At 42.3% G+C, this 20,625-nt stretch overlaps 1 protein-coding gene across 3 annotated transcripts in view; it reads right to left on the minus strand.

The window, feature by feature from the left end:
* TSPAN18 (tetraspanin 18) overlaps positions 1 to 20,625 on the minus strand; it is a 176,980-nt gene that overhangs the window by 142,336 nt on the left and 14,019 nt on the right. Inside the window, exon 2 of one of the 3 annotated variants that reach the window (XM_083465664.1) lies at positions 1,263 to 1,350. The exons of 1 other annotated variant lie outside the window; for it this stretch is intronic. The gene's annotated coding sequence lies outside the window, so the exon portion shown is untranslated. Of the gene's footprint in view, positions 1 to 1,103; positions 1,351 to 20,625 lie in introns of all 3 variants that reach the window. One more of the 3 variants, XM_083465665.1, reaches the window with a different exon arrangement.

Raw genomic sequence — 20,625 nt, forward strand, 5'->3', positions numbered from 1 at the left:
TTCTTCATTCAACATAGTATTGTAGTTTGAGACTAAAACTTGTCCAAAAAAAAAATGTTTTCTTTCCCGAAAGGTTTTCATTATAATAATTTATTACTGGATCAATAGGGAAGCTGAATTCTAATTTGTTTGGTATTGATTAGGTGACACTTTCTGGGGGGAAATGTGCACTACTTACACTGCATTGACTTGCTCACATCCTAATCCATCCTGTGAAATTAATATAAAATCCTTCTATGAATTATACGCACTGAACATGCCTGATCAATTTCCGAATAGGAAATGTATGTCTAGGTTACCAGATCTCAGAACTTTAATCACTGAAACATTTTTCTACTCAGTTGAGATTGCAGCCCCAAAAGCATGTCAGAATCACAAGTACACTACTCCTGGTGAGTGCTAAAAGGGAAAGTGGGCTGTACCAAGGACATACAATCATGGAGGGGGGCTAATGGGCATGTACCAAAGGAGGAACTGGGGAAAGAAGAACCCCCAACAGGCAAATGGTGAGTGTGTGCCGGAAGGGGAATCCTAGGGGAGGGCATGGAGAAGGAAAATTGAGAATATCAAGAAGATCAGTGGGGGTGGGGGGTGGGGAAAGACACTCTGCACATGTTCAGAGGAGCCTCTTTTTCACATAGGGAGCCTTGCAAGGTCTTTTGGGCAAGGGGTTGACAGAAAAGTAGAGGGAAGGAAGCAGTGTGGGAATACAAGTGAAAGTGATAACCTAGGCTGAAGAAAAAGAGAAGCTGGGTGCTTCAGAATTTGTGTGTGTGTGTGAAAAAGGGCTTAGCAGTTGCAATGGGGGGAAGAAGGGTGGGGCATAGAGTGGGGAAAGCCTTGGTGTGGCTTCTCTCCCGCCCCCCATTTTAACAAAACTTACTCTCAAGTAAGTTCACATGACTACAACCTTAGTATCTCAATGTGAATTTGGAGAGAAAACTAGCCAGTTTTTATTTAGTTATTAATGAAACGAATACATAAAATGGAAAGGCATCGCAAAATGAAAGAGGGACATACTTTTGGTTTTGCTTCAGAGTAGAAGAATCTGCCCACTTATAAACACCCAAAAACTACAGCATCTAACAAAGAACAACTGCTACCTAAGGGAAATGGATGTTCTGCAGATTTATTTTCTGTACACTGGATTTCAGGCCTGATGAAAATGTGAAAATTGGCCCCATGTTGTAAGTTGGGTTTCTGAGGTGGGTCTCAAGTCTGGACCAGTTGAAGACAATTGCTGTAAATTAAGACAGGCAAACCTTGTGTGCTGGTGATGACTTCCTTTCCTTCCACTGGAATTGCAGTTATCTTCCTATTTCCCCCTCGATTTTTTCTCACAACTAATTTCTGTGGACCAGGATTAAAAAAGAGAAAGAAACAATTTGATTAGATTTCCTTTGCTTTAATCAACAGCTCCAAATGTGCTTTTTCTTCCCAGACCAAGCTTTGCTTGGGGCACCTCTGCTTGAATCCAAATCAACTGGACATGATTTGCACTTTCCTGGTCATATTAAACAAGGAGTGGATGCTGGCGGTATAGAGACCGAGTCAGATTAACACCAGGAGCGTATTTATTTATTTGCTAAAATAATTGTGGTAGTCCAGTTCCTCTCCTACCCTTCCTCATGGAGGAGTAATCTGTTCTGAATGGAATTAAAACACCGAGTGTCCACTAATGTCCAAGCTGCCTGTGTATTATTAGCTTTTCCTCCAAAAGTCTGACTAGTTACATGTAGAATTATGCACACAAAAATACTTGTCTTGTGCATATGATACATATAAAGTATCAAATCCTGAACGGTACTGTATTTCTGAAGCTAAATTTTGTAAACTTTTTAAAATAATAACTTTAATCCAGGATGCTTTCCACACTAGCCCTCAGATCCTGTTGACTAGGAACAGTCTCCAAGCCATTACCAAATGAATCAAGACCAAACTGAGAAACTAGAAAAACTAAAAGAGTAGAACTGAATTGTTCCACTCATTGTGTGTGCATGCCAGGCACAGATTCACACGGAACCATCTTTCTGTACTAAGGGCCATTAACAATCCCAGGAGCTACAGAAACCACCAATCAAAAAGACTAACATCCAGGAATTCACTGCATTTGTCTGCATCTGAAGATTACATTTTGTCAAGTTGAAAAATGTAACCCATTCAGATTCTGAAAGTCATCGCAGGCACTACACTCCAACAAAGTAAAGTGAACAAATATTACTGTTAAGTGTGTACTAGGAACCTAGTATAGGGACCTAGGTGAATGTCATATATTAAGGAAATTAAAAGACTGCCTTAAAGATAGCAGTGTAAAGTGCTGCATTTTCAATGGCTCTGGGGCTAAAGTCCCTCAGTATCAAATTTCAATTTCTTATCGGTTTTGAAAATGTTAAACACATTCAGAGAAATGTTGCCTGCCTGCAACCCTTAAGAAGATTAGGTTATTGCCAGCCAACTATGAGAAACTTAAATTCACTATTAATCCTAATTCCCATTGAATCAAATCTGCATTATTCAGGAAAAGCCAAGCGAATATGGATTTTGACTGCACCCATATTCCACTGTATGCCATGATCCATGTCATAAATGCTAGATGCTAAACCTCTGGCATGTGTGGGAAATAAATCCTGACTGTGGCTGCTAGAGCAATGCAAAGAGAGGAGAAGATGGCAACAAACTGCAGCAATCCCAGGTTTTGAGGCAGACCGAGCAGGGCATAAGGCAAGAGGGTAAGTTTGCTTTTGTAAGAAATGAATAATGGAAGATATAAGTCATGCTTTCAGGAAAGCTGGTGAATAAAGATAAACTGTACTGTAATAACCAGCTTCTGCACTATCCCAGGATAGCCCCCCCCCCTCACTCCTCATCATGTGAACCTCCATAGACACTGCCCAGGGGAGGTCACTTAAGTGCTGCAAAAGCAATGCAGGAGGTAGCATTTACTGGTCTCTGCAGCCACAGCAGGCACTGTGATTCTCCAGCAGTTTGACTTCACCCCCGGAGGCGCACTCCATTGTCTTTCGAGACAGACGGGTGCCAACATGCATGCATATTTTAAAAAAAAACCTTCTGCCCACTACACTTCCATAGTTTGAATTTGATTTTTCCCCCAACCATTTGAGATGGGCAAGCCCTGCCTAACTTATAATGGTTTTGCTTGGAAACTCATACCTGGAAGTGAGAGTTCAGTGACATTATCAACTCCAAAGAGTGATTCTGTGATGGGGAAAAAACCTCTTAGTTCTACAAAGCTGACGATTTTTAATTCACACTATTCCTATGGCTCAGTGAACATACAACACCCTCATAGTTTTTTGTGGCAATCCTGCAAATTAAGCCCATGGTATTCTTATTTTATGAAGTTCTAAAGCTGAAAAAGCCCAAGGCTATGAATTGCATTGCCTTGCCCGCAATTTAAATTCTCCTCTAAACCCAACACTCTGCTCGCTGGTCATCACTTCTTCAATCTCAGTGTAAACTGCATTCCCTGCTACTGCCAGCCAGTCCTTTCTGTATGAGTTATTTGTAATCTCATATAAATCCTTGGTTGTGGCTGGTGGTTTATCCAGCTCATATGTTTTTTAAAACAACAACAAGAACAACAACACAAAGTTGCCCAGGTAAAATCTGGCAAAGAACAGCCCAGAGCAGTGGTGGAGCTTCATGCTCCGGCACTGGGGGGCGGGCTGGCGTGCGTCCAGGGTGCGGAGGCGCTGCCTGCAGGGGCGTGGTGTGCTTTCTGGGGGCGGGGCACACCACCTGCAGGGGCATGGCGCCCAGCGCGGGTGGGGGGGTCAGCCGCAATGGCACCCTACTGGGATCACACTGCTGGGGGCGGTGCGCTCCCCCTGCACTCCTCTTCCTCCACCAGTGGCCCACAGAAAGATTGCCTGTATAGTGGTATATTTGGGATGGGGGATGCCAAAGCAAGTTAAGGGCAAACGTTTTTCACCAAGAGACATGGAACAAATCAAAACTTTACACATTTTGCAGCTCTCATCCTCAAGGATGTAAGTGGCAACAAATCTGAAAACCAAGAACCTTTGTTCCCATAGTTGTGCTTTAAATATACCCACTTGATCCCCAAGACCAAGCTTTGTATAATCTCTCTTTCTCCCTACCCTGGATTGCCACAAACTTTAGAGCAAAATGACACAGCATTCTTTTAACTTGTCTGAGAGTAGAACGATCAAAAGTGGAAAACAAAGAGTGGTTGACTAGAGCAGCAGAAAAAGATTAAAGTAGCTGCTATAAAGATACTGTTCAGTGGTAAAAATAAATTTTAAAATGCTCACTGGAGGGCCCAATGGTGACTGCAACCCTCAAGCCTGCAGTTCTATGAAACAGAACATCCCACAGAGAGAAAAAATATGTCTCAGTAGTCATGATTACATGTAAGTACAGGCAGCTCCATTGTTCCAGAATATTTCACAGAAGGGTAATGGGATGTCTGTCTCAGATATTTATTACCAGAATCTGACTGATGTTGATATCTCAAAGATGACTGAAGCACAATGTTGCCTACAAAATGCAATATAGCAAAATCTCTTTCCCCACCTCTTGTTCTAGAAACAATAAATTTCATTTCACTAGAAACAAAATAAACAAAATGGTCAATTATATTGCATATATTAGCCAACAGAAAGCATGTGGATAACACACTATCCAAAATATTGACTTAGACTATTGAGATACAAAGTTTTCAATCAAATACAAAACATAAAATAAAACAACTCAAACTATCCACACGGCTATGACGTGGTAGCCAAAATCTCTTTTAAACAAACGTATCATGTTTTCGAAGCTACGAACATGAGTTTGACCAAACTGCGGGAGGCAGTGGAAGACAGGAGTGCCTGGCGTGCTCTGGTCCATGGGGTCACGAAGAGCCAGACACGACTAAACGACTAAACAAGCAACAACAACATCATGAAGCATCTCCAAACAGCCAAGTGCATGGTAATATTTTTAAGAAAGGATAGCAAACAGAACCTGGTTCAGAATAGCTAGCTGCCAAAAAGTTCATGGAATTGTACAAGTAATAAACATGTAGGAGATTAAAGGTAAAGGTAAAGGGACCCCTGACTGTTAGGTACAGTCGCGAATGACTCTGGGGATGCGGCGTTCATCTCGCTTTACTGGCCGAGGGAGCCGGCGTACAGCTTCCGGGTCATGTGGCCAGCATGACTAAGCTGCTTCTGGCGAATCAGAGCAGTGCTTCATGCTTTTGAACTGCTAGGTTGGCAGGAATAGGGACCGAGCAACAGGAGCTCACCCAGTCATGGGGATTCGAACCACCGACCTTCTGATCGGCAAGCCCTAGGCTCTGTGGTTTAACCCACAGCACCAACATCCTTAAGTCAGCTGCTAGTGTCATTAGATATCTATCTTTGCTACTTTTAACTCTCAGAAAGATCTTTTTATTATTTACTATTAGGGATCAGAGGGGTGCAAATGTTGCCTACTGTTAATGAAATTGTCAATCAGAAAGTTCCACATTAGCTGTGCACTTCAAATAATTATTTTAAGTCTCTCCAAAGGTCCAGGGCACACTTAAGCAAGGAGGGGTGTTTCTAGACAACCTACTTATTGATCATGCATCCTAATCTGTTTGCTGAGGGGTTAGTTGCATCAAAGCATGTGTTATGCCACACTTTCCCATCCCTTTCCTTATCACCAAAACTCTGAACTTTTGGAGAAGTGGGTTTGTTGTACAAGGCATTAAACTATAATTATAGAACCTGAATTTGCCTGTATGTGACTGAATCCCATCTAAAAATAGAAACAGTCTAGAAGTGTCCAAAGTCTGCAACTCTAAAGACAGTAAAGTCCAAACTATTAATCTGTGAAATTTTAGTTCTTGGGTTTGGGGGTGCTTTTTAACAGGACAAAGAGACTGCCTTGAAGATTGTAGAAGCAGCACTTTCAGAGCAGGTGTTTATTAGGGATGTGTATTGCCCCACCCCTTGCAACCTGTGGCCCTGATCCATGCTCCACCCCACCCCCACCCCCACCCCCAAAAGTTGGTCCTGGGCCAATCCAGCAGTGGATCCTATCCCTAATTAATTTGGAGCCAGAGATGTTTAATTAGTTTAATAAATGATAATAATAATTAAACATATTGTCAGGAGGGGAACATTACATCTCCTCCCTCTCCTCAGCTGATTTGGATGTGTGGGGGGGTCCAATTCTGCAAAATGAATGTGGATTGCAACCTAAAAGTGGATAATGATAATAAAATTACTTTCAAAGCAAGTAAAACTGTTATTTTAAAATGCATTAGTTCTATGCCTTCCACATGTGTATAATATTAGGTGTCCATATTGGTCCAAATGAATCCTTCAGCCTCCTCCTCACATGCAAAGTATTGCAGAATTTATGTAAAAGTATTGTAAATCAATGGAAAATTTGGTCATGGTGTCTTGGAAACTCACAAAACCAATACACTGGTGCCCTGGAACACACCAAAGCAGCTACAACCAAAATAATGGCATGACATGAGAATAGACAAGGCAGCATCAGTGTGACAGGTAGGCAACCACATTCAACTCATAAAAAAACCACCCACCCATTTTCACTGGCTTTGTAGTTCATGAAAACAGCAGCAGAAACCTTCCAAATATGACTAATGCCATGATGTGTACAAGGGAACCAGTATCTTCCCAACAGTCCACCATTAAATTAGTTGTTTACAAAACACTGAACATATTAAGAAATAAAAAGTGTCTGTTGAAGGTTAAGGCAGCAGACCATTAGCATTTTGATAGCTTTCCACAACACATAAAATAAGTAAGTCTTTAAAATTCATTGCCCTAAGATTAATCCTCCTCTTACAACATTTCCTTCTCAGCTTGAGGCAGCTATCAAGCTTTCTATTCCTTAATACCTTTATAAGCACACATAATGCTCCAGGGGGCTGCTATGGCTGGAAGTCTCACACCCCTCGTGTGCAAAGTTCCAGAAAATGGTGTCTCCTTTTAGAGCAAAAACACTTGCCACATGTAAGTCTTTATTAACAGCTTGATCATCTATAGAAATTCATGAAACAGCTTTCAGCAAATTAAAGTTCAAGTCTGGCTGATTAAAGAACACTCCATCATAGCACCTCTGTCAAGCAGTGTCTTGACTAAGTAAGCAAGCATATTACAACAAATAGAGGACTAAGTTTTCCATCATTCGGTCAGAAAATACATTTACAGTTAAGTCTGAGTGTATTCCCCTAGTCCCGTAAGGAAAGGCAGATAGGAACGGATGTTCAAAAGCCGTCAACCATGCCTGAAAGGGTCAGATGATCTCTGGTTCCTGTCTACCCCACACATTGCTAAGGTTCTAACTGAATAACCCTCCTGTCAGTATGATACCAAGTCAATTTTGTAGCAATTCCGCTTACTGGGAGAGACCCAGATAATTGTCCTTGCCTATGACTCTGAGGGGGGCACTCCTTTAGGTAGCAGCCAGAATGCAAAAGGGGGTGGGGGTGGAATTACACAGCTTTAGGGAAGGGTTAGTTACAGGCATGTGTATGCAGAAACACACTTGACTCTTCACACAGGCATTTGATTTTTGGATTTCCTTATCCAAATACTGTACTGCCTTTTCACTTCAATAGAGAAAAGTCTGACCTAGTCAGCCACTAAAGACTTAGTATATCAATTGGTTAGAGCGTGGTGCTGATAATGCCAAGGTTGCAGGTTCGATCCCTGTATGGGACAGCTGCATATTCCTGCATTGCAGGGGGTTGGTCCTCAGGGCCCCTTCCAACTTTACAATTCTATGATTGTATTTTCCCTCTTACATATTGGGAAGCAGATTAAGGCTCCTGGCATGCACGGGAGTCCTTACCCTCTCTGTGGTTACCTCTCCTAACAGCTTACGGCTTATGGAGGTGTATCCACAATGAACTGCAGGCTGAAGGATGGGATCCACTACACATTGCTCCCATTACCCTTCTGCTGCCCCACATGCTCCCAGAGTTGAGCTTCCTGCTTTGCAAGTACTGTAAAGCTATGAGCCCCTCCCAGTTTTCAGACTGGCCACCTCAGTGGCCCTCCGATTGGAAGGTTGGCGGTTCAAATCCCCGCGACGGGGTGAGGTCCTATTGTTTGGTCCCTGCTCCTGCCAACCTAGCAGTTCAAAAGCATGTCAAAGTGCAAGTAGATAAATAGGTACCGCTCTGGCAGGAAGGTAAATGGCGTTTCTGTGCGCTGCTCTGGTTTCGCCAGAAGCGGCTTAGTCATGCTGGCCACATGACCCAGAAAAACTGTCTGCGGACAAACATGGGCTCCCTTGGCCAGTAAAGCGAGATGAGCACCGCAAGCCCAGAGTCGTTCACAACTGGACTTAACTGTCAGGGGTCCTTTACCTTTACCTTTAACTTCTGTACAATGCAAGCCTGTCAACATGGCCAACAGGGGATGAGAAAAGCTGCACCATCTCTGAGAACTGGACTTCACCTAATAGAAGAGGCAAAGAGATTTGGAAGCAACCACAAAACTCATGCAGCACATCTGTGGCACAGCCAACAATGTAGCTTTTCTTAAGGGACTTGATGTATCTTTTCTTTTTCATTGCAACACCTGGCTCTTTCCCTGATGTTCATAAAAAGGCTGCACAGTTCACCTTCATCCAGTGAACAGTGCAGATCCTGCTTGGGGGCTGAGAATCACAGTCACTTCTGGGACTTTGTTGTTGTTGTTGTTGTTTAGCTGGCTCAGCCTGACTACTGGAGGGGATGAAGTAATCATCAGAGTATTCAGTCACCGGCCAAGCTTCCTGCCTAGTGTGTCACTGCAATCAATAATTTTGTAGCATTTGAAACAGTGCACAAAAATTAGAAGTCAGGCTGGGATTCATTCAGATGCCTCCTTTACGCTCTCCACATTCTATCAAGAAAGTAAGTCACCATGGATGAAGATAAACAAATGGTCCCATAAACTGACAATTTCTAAATAAGGGGGCACTACATCACAGGTGATAAATCTTCCAAAACACTGACTCCAATGATGGGGTTCTCTTCTAGGGGTAGGACATGACAGCTTCCAATCCCTACTCAGACATTTGCCTAGCCGTACTGTGCCATTTCATTACTTCCAGCCATGCTTTGATTTACGTCCAGGGGTTTATACCTAGCAACAAAGGCTGCTAATAAATTGAATCCTCTTTGAAATGCATTTAGAGAGTTATTGGATGAGCCAGAAAATTACTGTATCATCAGCTTACAATTGATGCATCTGTTTCACCACCTCCTTACTAAGCAATTCAAAGTCTAGACAGATTCTACTTTTACTACAAGTCATAATTCTGAACTGGAGAGAGAGAGAGAGAGAGAGAGAGAGAGAGAGAGAGAGAGAGAGAGAGAGAGAGATGCTCGAGCCAGGAAGACAGATAAGAGTAGAAAATGAACAGTTTCTTTAGGGAAACCCAGGAAAGTTAATGGGATACATGGGGCTTCCAGGCAATCTCCTATCCAGACATGCTCCACACTTAACATCAACAAGGCATAAACATCATGGGCTCTCAGACTGTTAGGCCTTAGAAGAAAAACATGACAACAATATGCTGCATTAGCCCAAATGACATAAAATGGAATAGTCCCCCTTTAAAGCATAGAGACAGCTCAGTGAAGCATACAGCCAGGACTGGCTTCAGGTTTCTGGGGGCCCTTGGGCACAGGGTATCAGTGAACACTCCCTACATCAGTTATACTGACTATAGGAAGAGAACTGGGTTTAGCTAATACCTGTTGCTTGAGCCACTGAACTGAGAATTTGCAGGACTAATAACCTAAAGTTAAATGGGTGGTTTACGGGTATAGAAAACCAACCTTCAGAATTCTGCTTTTTGTCCTATGCTTGCCAGACACCTTTGCCACATGAGCAAACAAGAGTCTGGTGTGGCAGAGAGCACCAGCCAATATATGCTGTTCATATTCACAATCTGTCAAATATTTGTGGGAGGGGTGGGTCCACAGGGCCTGTTTTTCACATACATGCTTGTTCCACAAAGTGGAGAGGCAGATAGTGGCATTAGCTGAAACTTTAAAATGTGGATTTGTGAACTATGTACTGAAATCAGGACAAGAAAAATAGAAAAAAATAATGTTGACAAAAACTCTGAAAACAAAAGCAAACTATATTTTACATATACTTTGCTACAGAGAAACTGGAATTGCTATTACTTAACTCAATTACATAGCAACAGCTTGAAATACTTTGTCTTTAAAAGGACTGTTTTGTTTTAGCCCCTATAATCTGCAATTTGAAACCACCAGGCATATTTTTGTTCATCGTTCCAAAAAGGGGTGTGTGGAATTTTGATCCAAGCACAGCTCAAGTAAAGGCCCAGTGTGCACAGTACAGCTTTGAGTTTATTACAAACTATATGTGAAAGAATCCATCTGAACCAACTAAAACGTTTAGAGTTGGCCACAGCAATGGCTGCCATTTAAACCAGAGGTTGGGATGAATGATCCCATGAATCATTAAAACAATTCAATGACTCTCAGGGTTACCCTGAGATGTAGGGTAAGGCCTATTCAGTTAAAAATACTGCTTGAGCAAAACCATATATTGGAAAACAAAGAGTTAATTCTTTCCTTCCAGTCTTATATAAATTGGAGCGGGGTGAAGTGGAAAGAAACTACACAATTAAATTTAACCCAATAATCATAATAAACAAACAGATCTCATTTTTATCCTGCTGCTACAAAAAAGCAAGCTGCATTGTAAAATCAGGAGTCCCAAAAGAGTACAATGCTATAACCAAACTAAACTATGCCTCAACTCTTTTCCCCACATCACAAACACAAGCCTTATCCAGTTCCAAGAACTAATTTCCCCACTTTCATTTTACAGACCCCTAGCCAATTTCTGTGGTCTAGACACAAACATCATCAGTTGTCAGATGAATTTTCCTGGGCTGCTTAAGTGATTCTTCTAAGCAGCAGCCATAAAAGCAAATGAGAAGAGACAGTCTACAGGCTTGCCTTTCCTGTCCATACCCAAACATGCCCCACCCCGTTAGGCACATTCTTCCTCCCCTATCAACATCAGCTGCTATAGATCATTTCCTAAGGCCCCTTTTTCCAACCTAGTTGTTGTCATTGATCTTTTTGCAGTTGCACATGCCTTCAAACCCTGACTTTCCTCGCTACTGCTTCAAGATGAATTCTCCCGTTCTCTTTGGATTCAAAACCCTGCTTAGCCTTTCATACTGAAGAAATACTGTTAGGGTGGATCTGGGTGTTCCATATGGTGGATGCATCTGAACAGCAAGTCAGTTGTCAATGGAGAGTGTTCAGGTAACAAGCCAGCCTTGCTCTGTCCCAATAATCCTACATGATAATGAGTGTACAACAAGTTTGTTTGTGCCATGCGGCCAGTCACCAAAGGTAATGAGCTATCTATGTGAATTCAGCTGTTGAACAGAGACTGAATGTGGCTGCAATGTAAGGCTATATGTGTATGTGTACACACAGAGACACGTACCATACAGTATATTTAAAAAAAAAGACTTGAAAACTTTGTCAACCTGGTACTTGGACTTAGAACAAAGCACTGATATAGACTGAATCTTTCACACGTAAAGAAACTAAGTGGCACTGATTTTCCTGGACTATGGGTGGGAACCACACACAAAAAACTGGCACATCAAGCAGCAGGATTCTAGAGAAGTCCTCTCCTTTACATGCTACTTTTCTAACAAACATCAGCCTCAAAAAATATTAGCAAATAAAAAGTAGAGATTTTTACAATTACACTTGCCCCTATGAGTGTGGTGCCATCCTATGGTAAGCATGAGTGAAAATCCTTTCTTTCTTCTTTGAAGCTATAGGGGTGAGTGGAGATAACCCCATCAGTTTTGTGATGATCCTCACATCCTCCTCAGTGCCAAAGCTAGGATGAAAGCCAGAGGGTTGAAAGGATGCTCCCTGTCTCTCTTTTCTGCAGGAGAAAGGAGCAAAGGATCCTGTAGCTATTGATTCCCGTTTAGCAGCAGCCAAAGTACATGCTCCCCACTTTTCTGAAGGAAAGAGCAGCAGTGGGGAGGGTACCCCTGTAGCTACTACTTTGTGGTGGGGTTCTGAACTCCACTGCACATCTGCAGTGGAAGCTTGGCTACTCCCCTCCTGCAGGAAATGTTGGCAAGATTCCTTTGTTGTGGGGCAGAGATGCTTGCCTCCATCCAGCCCGCAGCAGGGAGGAACCAAGACTAGCCAAAAACTGCAGACTCCTATTGAAGTGTACTGGCAGCAAATAAAACAGTTTCTTCACCTCTGGCAAGATCAGGATCGCTCAGCTGAGCTCAGCTCTCTCTCGCCTCTTAAATGAAGATAAGGAAATCAAATAAACAATACTAGGGTTGTAACCTCTACTGGTGAGGTTCTGTAGAGAAACATGAGAATCAGCATTGTAGGTTAAACATTCTGGAGTGCCTTATTCACATTTCTCACTCTGTATTCATTCATTCATTCATTCATTCATTCATTCATTCATTATTTTTAAAAAAGTATTTCTAAACCACTTAATATTTAAAAATATTTAAGTGCTATACAAAAACACAACATCAATATAATAAAAGTATCATAAAAACAGATATACAACATAAAATACAATGCTGTTCAAATAGCTGCAAAGAGCATATGCACAACGTTGATGTACATTCCCAGCAACAGTGGACATGGAGCTTTTACATGTGGAGCAGAAGATCCACGTAATAAGCATTGCCATATACTATAATGTCTATGAGGAATCAAAACTAGGGGTAGAGAAATCTGTCACTTTTGGCTTCTTTGTATCTTTCTTTCTTTTTGAGTCTTAAAGTCAGTGCCGCACATTTCCTCATCACTTCTGTGAATTATTTTTAAAATTCCTTATGATAATGCAACAGTGTTTTCTCCTAAAATGCATATTGACATATACATATTTTCCTAATATACACATTTTGCAAGCTATTTCCTCTAGTATAACGTGTTTTATAGCTATTTTTTTTACCAATATATGCTTTACTCACTTTCCCCTAGTATGCATTGTTTGGCTGAATCATAAAAACTTGAAAAGCATGAACATCAAAGGGTAGCTGTGTTTCAATTTTAACATTGTTTGGGGAAGTGCAAATTTGGCCAAACTGAATGTCTTCCTTATCCTTAAACGAAACCTTTTTTTACATGAGGGTCTTAACTGTGAGATCAGTCCAAAGCCTAGAAGCATTATCTCAAGAAAACAAACAAATTTTGATTATATAATCAAAGCGTCTCGCAACAACAAATAAAAAATATGCTCCAGATTAATGTGATAGTTCAATTCACTTCTTGCCTGTTTATTTATAAACTGGGTTATATGGAAGGGTGGGGGGATACGTATGGTGGGGGTCACATTGTGCTCCTTCTGGGGTAGTTTGTCCATCTTTGGTCCCCACCCTGCACTCACCTGTGGCTCCTAGAAACTGTCAGATTGTGACAGTAGCCATACCCTCGGAAATGACTTTAACTGGCTGGCTAAGCCAGGTGAGGGTAGCCAATGGGTCTCAAACCTTTGATGAGTTAGGGACTGTAGCCCTCTAGCTCTGCTTTCCTTTGGACCGCATTAGGGAGGCCAAGAGGGAGGTCTTGTCATCTGGGCGGCCCAGGACCTCAGGCCTGCACTCCAGGGAGGTCACTTTGGTGCTGCTAAGCAACAGTTTTACTTCACCCCCCAGAGGCACACTCCATTGTCTCTTGAATGCCAAACAACAACATACAGTGGTACCTCGGGTTACATATGCTTCAGGTTACAGACTCCGCTAACCCAGAAATAGTACCTCGGGTTAAGAACTTTGCTTCAGGATGAGAACAGAAATTGTCCTCCGGTGGCGCGGTGGCAGCAGGAGGCCCCATTACCTAAAGTGGTGCTTCAGGTTAAGAACAGTTTCAGGTTAAGAACGGACCTCCGAAACGAATTAAGTACTTAACCCGAGGTACCACTGTGTTTATAAGCTAGTTCACTGAAGTCCATGTGATCTGTGAGCAAAATGCTGCTGCAAAATAAGAAAATATTTAAGTTTGTTCTACAGCCTGACTTGTTCACTTCAGCAGAATACATTATTGGCCAGGAAGCAGCAAGCGGCAGCATTCCCCTCTGCACCACTTAAAAGAAGCAGAACTTGCAACTCTTTGCAAGAGCAACTAAAAAGGAACAAACACAGGAATAACCCACCAGGAGCTTAAGCGAACAATATATCACCTTAGTGTGAGACATGCACTCTATGCTAAGACATTTTCAAAGCACCACGAAAAAGAATCCTTGTAAATTTTCTAAGAATTAAAAAAAAAAGTAATGACACAGGTCTCTCCCCCCCCCCTTCCTATTTTTGCTGCTTCTTAACAGAATACTTAACATTGTTCAAATGCGCTGAGTACGGTATTGCTCATATAACATGATGGGAACAGACAGCATCTTTTCTGGCTAGAGGTGTGGAAATTTGGTTTAGGAGGAGGACAGCTTTTAACTGTAATCATGACTGAACCTGAAGACAGTGTTGACCAATAATTATAACCTTATATATTGCATGTATACTAATGTATCGTTTTCTTATAATAGCAATGGGACCCACCTGAGAGGTCTGACAAAGTCCAGCTGAAAAAAAGGCCTGGATTTAAGTCTATGATAAGAAAAATATAGGTGCTTTAAAGCGGATTGTAGCACAGTGCAATTAAGAGCTGGAGGGGGTCGGAGAAAAGAAATTAGGATTTTAGCTGTGGGTGGAGGGACAATGGTTTGTATGTCAGATCTGTCCATGAACAATATGTCTACCTGTTGAGAAACAATAGACCCCTTTATCAGAGGCCAGGTGTACTCAGTCCTCAGTGCTACTCAGTCACCAGATCTACCAGAAATGGTAGTTCTCTGATGCTAGTTATGCTCATTTGGTTATTAATAAATAATGAACGGTAAATGAAGTGTTACTCCTCAGGGAACATTCCTGCAGATGCCCACAGCTGGACCACTGAATAAACTTCTGATAATGCATGATTGATGTGAGGGGAAATGTGGCTGGCTATAAGGCAGGTTGTAAAAACCAAAACAATCCTGCAACCAAACCTAGGTTAACAAATAAAATAAGGACTGTGAAGTAATTTAGAATAGCATCAACTAGGCCAGACCAGAAATTAACCAGTATTTACCTACGGATGGAAATGTTAGAAAAATGTTCTTAGAAAGAAGTTATTTCTGCTGTATCTCCCCCCCCCCCACTTTCATCCTTCCCAGTACAGTGGTACCTCAGGTTAAGTACTTAATTCGTTCCGGAGGTCCGTACTTAACCTGAAACTGTTCTTAACCTGAAGCACCACTTTAGCTAATGGGGCCTCCCGCTGCCGCCGTGCCGCCAGAGCACGATTTCTGTTCTCATCCTGAAACAAAGTTCTTAACCTGAAGCACTATTTCTGGGTTAGCGGAGTCTGTAACCTGAAGCGTATGTAACCTGAAGTGTATGTAACCTGAGGTACCACTGTACACCATAATGTTTCCCATACAGAAGCCTTGAAAGCTTCTGATCCTTTCCTCACCACAGTGAGGAAAACTTTTAATCCTCTCAGACTCAGAGAAACTGATGCTTCTCAATCTCCTGAGACGACATCACTCACAACTGGCATGCCCCGTCATACAACTTGAAAGCAGAGGTATCATATTTAATTGGCAAAGCACTCTGTAGTACACTTACAGCCATGATCTGCCTAGAAAAAAATTATCTAGGCTACTAACTTGGAATATTATTAGAATGATGTTTTAAATGTTCTGACTCATGAAACAAAATTCAATATACTAGTACCCATTTAAAAAAAATCATCCAAAAATGCTGTGGAACATTAATTAATTTTGATCGTGTAATTTAAACAATAATTCTTCAACCAGGTCTTTAGCGGATTAACAAGTTATACCCCTTTTATAAACATGCTTGTGGCAGGAGGCGAGTTTATTGGTTTGTACAGGGGAAGGGGGAGTTGTTCTTGTTTTTATTATGTATTTTGTGTTTTTATATTGTATTTGTTGTGAACCACCTTGAGATATACAGAAGAAGGGCAGTATACCCATACAAACAAACAAACAAACAAACAAATAAATCTGCATCCCTTTCTCACAAAAAATGCTAACAGGCATGCTCGCAACCAGTTTCTGAAGCAATTCTAACCATGCTTCCTGGGCTGCAAGGCCTGATGTCATAAACACCTATACTTCAGACTCCACTGGCTATGTAGGCATACTTACGGTGTATATAAATCCTGCCAGGCAGCCCAGCTGGATAGAACAAGCTTTTACACCTAGATGAAAAGATCTCTGCCTTAGTTGTTAACTTTGTGTTGTTTTTTAAATCTATGCTCAGTTGTTCTTGTACCGTTTTTAAAATTATTTTAGCTGTTTTTAAGGATATGCCTGCAAATCACCCTGGAACACTTATGTGGAAGGTGAGTCACAAATGAATAATAATAATAATAATAAAATTTTATTTGTACCCCACCCTCCCCAGCTGGATGCGGGCTCAGAGTGGCTAACATCATCATATAAATAACACAGTACAGTGGTACCTCGGGTTAAGTACTTAATTCGTTCCGGAGGTCCGTTCTTAACCTGAAACTGTTCTTAACCTGAAACACCACTTTAGCTAATGGGGCCTCCTGCTGCCGCTGCGCCGCAAGAACACAATTTCTGTTCTCATCCTGAAGCAAAGTTCTAAACCCAAGGTACTATTTCTGGGTTAGCGGAGTCTGTAACCTGAAGCGTATGTAACCTGAGGTACCACTGTGTACATAAAAACAGGAATCAATTAATTAAAATACATCTTAAAATTAATTCAGACAAATTAAAATCCAGGCAAATGGCAGGTTAGGATTGGGAGCAGTTAATAAACAAACAACAACAACAACTCAGATGAGAGGTTGTGCTCCACAGGTCTACATGACTCTGGTTTTATATCGATCAGACTTGCATACAAGGAAAAACTTTACACCTTCATTATGCTGTTCTTTTCTTTTCTTTTCTTTTTCTTTTTCTTGTTTAACATTTGCTGGTCATCTGTTAGTAAGGAATTAGCAGGCAGGAGTCCTTCCCACCCCCATTTGCCAGTTACCTCAGCAACCTCAGAATCAGTGGCGTAGCGTGGGTTGTCAGCACCCGGGGCAAGGCAAGTAATTTGCGCCCCCTAACCCGTGGATTTGCGCCCCCTAACCCGTGGATTTGCGCCCCTAACCCTAACCCCCAGATGTTGCGCCCGGTGCGGCCGGCCCCCCCTGCACCCCCCTGCTCAGAATAGGGCCAAAAGAGGGGGATCCAGGCCATGCCCTGCTAGACTCAGGATCTGCATCTTGACAATATTCTAGCCACATGGGTTCTAGTAAGAGTGTGGGGGGGGGGAATAACAGTGCACAATTCCCCTGGTTCCTGTGGTTCCTGTTGATGTGAAAATATGCATGTTGGAATTAAAGTATTTATCCTGTACTTGCTAATCTGAAATGGTCCCATGGGAGGAGCTATCACATGAAGCACTCAATATATTTTTAAGGGAAGCCATTTTTTTTTACCTTAAAAAAAAGTATTTCTATCTACACTGATTTCTTTAAAAGCAAAGAAGGTTTTGCATTAAAATAAATAAATTAAGGAACACAGGTGGCAGCCTCTAAGCCTTCTTGTCTTCCAGGAAAGCCCAACCAAGGATGTTGTGGGGTTTTCGGGAAAGGCAAGCATCCCTTGTAGAAAACATGCTCACAAACACACCCTAGTCTCCTTGAAAGGGAAGCGAAGCACAACCTTGCACCCCGCCCAGGAAAATTTCACAAAGAAATTGTCTCCCCTTTGATAACTTTTGAACGCAAATTATATTCTCAGTAACTGATTAAAATAAAGTGGGAGAAAGTTTCAGGAGAGCACTAATAAGAAGGACTGCTGGACTCCTGCAGTAAACAGGAGGAAGAGCCAAGCAAATGGAACATGAGAGGGATGTTCTTAGGCAGGGGTAGGCAACCTAAGGCCCGTGGGCCAGATGCGGCCCAATCGCTGCCTCCGTCCAGTCCATGGACAGTCTGGGAATCAGCATGTTTTACATGAGTAGAATGTGTCCTTTTATTTAAAATGCAACTCTGGGTTATTTGTGGGGCCTGCCTGGTGTTTTTACATGAGTAGAATGTGTGCTTTTATTTAAAATGCATCTCTGGGTTATTTGTGGGGCATAGGAGTTCATTCATTCCCCCCCCCCCCAAAAAAATATAGTCCAGCCCACCACATGATCTGAGGCTGAAAAAGATTGCTAACCCCTGTTCTTGGGTGAGATGAAGCATGCTGGGCAGAGTGAAAAGCATATTGAGGCACAAAAGAGCAAAACAATTAGCTTTATGAGGTTATTGGTCCATGAACCACTCCCTGTAAATAGCTGTGCCATTGAACTGTGGTGTGCTCCTTCCTTTTTTAGCTAATATACTACATTAAGGCTGTGGATCCTCATGCATCCAAAGCCTGCGCTGTTGCCCAAGGCCATATCAGCATATTCATTTCTTAGTTCTTATGTTTACAGTTTTGGTCTGGGCTACAAGGTGATTACAGATGCCCCCTCTATGTGTGCCCATCACTGCTTTCATGGCTGCTTTCACAGAGCTGCTCTGTGAGTGTGTTCTCTGTCTTCTCTGGTTCAAAATCAAAATCAAAATTTTATTACGGCCGTAGGCCCATACAGATAAAAACAAGGCATAAATAACAGCTTGTGCACGTGGGAAAAAACAACCGCTAAAACACTACTATAACAATAAAATACTATAAGATGGAATGGCAAACTACGCCTTAATTTGCTTGTGGTGCTCCTTGGCAACGCTTTTGGGTAAGGACAGAGACCAGAAACCTAGCCACTTTCAGGGTCGTATGGGTATCCTTATCCTGCAAGATTTGGGCAAGGTGGAATTTTGGTGGGGTACCCTCTAGTTTCTGTATGATTGATCCCAACAAATTTGCCCGTGGCACATTGAATAAGGGGCAAGTGAACATAATGTGCTGAAGCGACTCCGGCGTCTCCTTATCACATTCGCACATGGCGGAGGCTTGGCCCTTTGAGAATCTATGTCTCAGGACATTGGAGGGAAAAACGTTAAACCTCGCTTTGGTGAAGGCCAGCCTATGAGCAACAGTCGAAAGGGAGGAGAGGTATGATGGAACGCAGTAAGTTAAAGTGATACCAATGTTCTGGGGTGAACAAACACCTCCCCCCAGCGTATAATTTCGCTGTAAATCGATGTCATCCAGTCTTCGGCGGATCAGTCTTTGAGCAGTGATTTGATCTAGTTTTAGGGAATCTAAGGGGGAGATTCCATAACTCAGGAGTTTGGCATGAATTCTACTAGTCCAAAGGCTGGAGAATTCATCTCGCCATAAGCATTGGACAAGGTAATGGTCTGGTAATCTATGCCACAATGATAACCAATAATTGAAGACTTGTTTCCACAGGCAAGTTTCTAGGGATGCGATCTTCAATTCTAGTCGCATGGCTGCGTTGCTTACGCACAGGGGGAGCATTAGGAGCCGACGTAGGAATTGGTTTTGCAGAGTCTCAAGAGGAGCAAGGTCTGTCATCACGGCCCAGAGCGGGGCAGCATAAGCAAGCATGGTAACCACTTTTGCCTTGAACACCTTTAGGGCCAAGGGAACATGCAAAGCTCCATCCGAAAAGAAAAATCGGAGGAGCGCATATGACAGAGTTTTGGCCTTGTTAAGTAGGTGTTGAATTTGTGCTTTCCACCCCAAATTGTATTGAAAAATAACTCCTAGGTATTGAAATTTTAGGACTTGCTCTATTTTTGCTCCACCAAGCTTCCATTCGTATAATCTCCGACTTCTGGCGAAAATCAGAATCTTAGATTTAACATGGTTAATGGTTAATTGGTTGAGTTGACAATACGTGGCAAAGATCTTCAGAGCTCTGGTTAGTCCAACACGTGTATAAGATAGAATTACCGCATCGTCCGCATATAAAAGGAGTGGACAGCTGTAATCCGCTAGTCTAGGCGCGTGTGTACTTGGAGATGAGTTGACTAGGGGTGCTCGCATGTCGCTGATGAATAGATTGAATAGGCAGGGAGCCAATATACATCCTTGGCGCACTCCCTTGTTTATTGGTATCGAATTTGTGAGGTCGCCCGCAGGAGTAAGTCTCACTCTGGCAAGGGTACCTTCGTGGAGCTGACTTATAAGCCATAAGAGTCTTCTATCGATGCCCTGTTTCGCAAGTTTCTCCCAAGGAATATTTCTAGGAACGCTGTCAAAGGCTGCCTTTAGATCTAAGAAGGCAGCACAAAGGTAGCCCCGGGGAGGGGAGGAGTACTTCCGTGCCAGATGGTAAAGAACTATCGCATGTCTTCTCTGGTTGTCTTTGTCACATTGTGTTCATTTAGGGTTAAAGTTGTTGAACTTTTTTTGGCAAAGTTGTTGAGTCGTTGCAAAATTTCCCCCCAAAATTGAAGTTTTTGAGCTACAGTGGTACCTTGGGTTAAGTACTTAATTCGTTCCTGAGGTCCGTTCTTAACCTGAAACTGTTCTTAACCTGAAGCACCACTTTAGCTAATGGGGCCTCCTGCTGCCGCTGTGCCGCCACTGCACAATTTCTGTTCTCATC

The sequence above is a fragment of the Podarcis liolepis genome (genome assembly GCF_965112155.1).
Source record: "Podarcis liolepis genome assembly, chromosome: 1".
Classification (NCBI taxonomy): domain Eukaryota; kingdom Metazoa; phylum Chordata; class Lepidosauria; order Squamata; family Lacertidae; genus Podarcis; species Podarcis liolepis.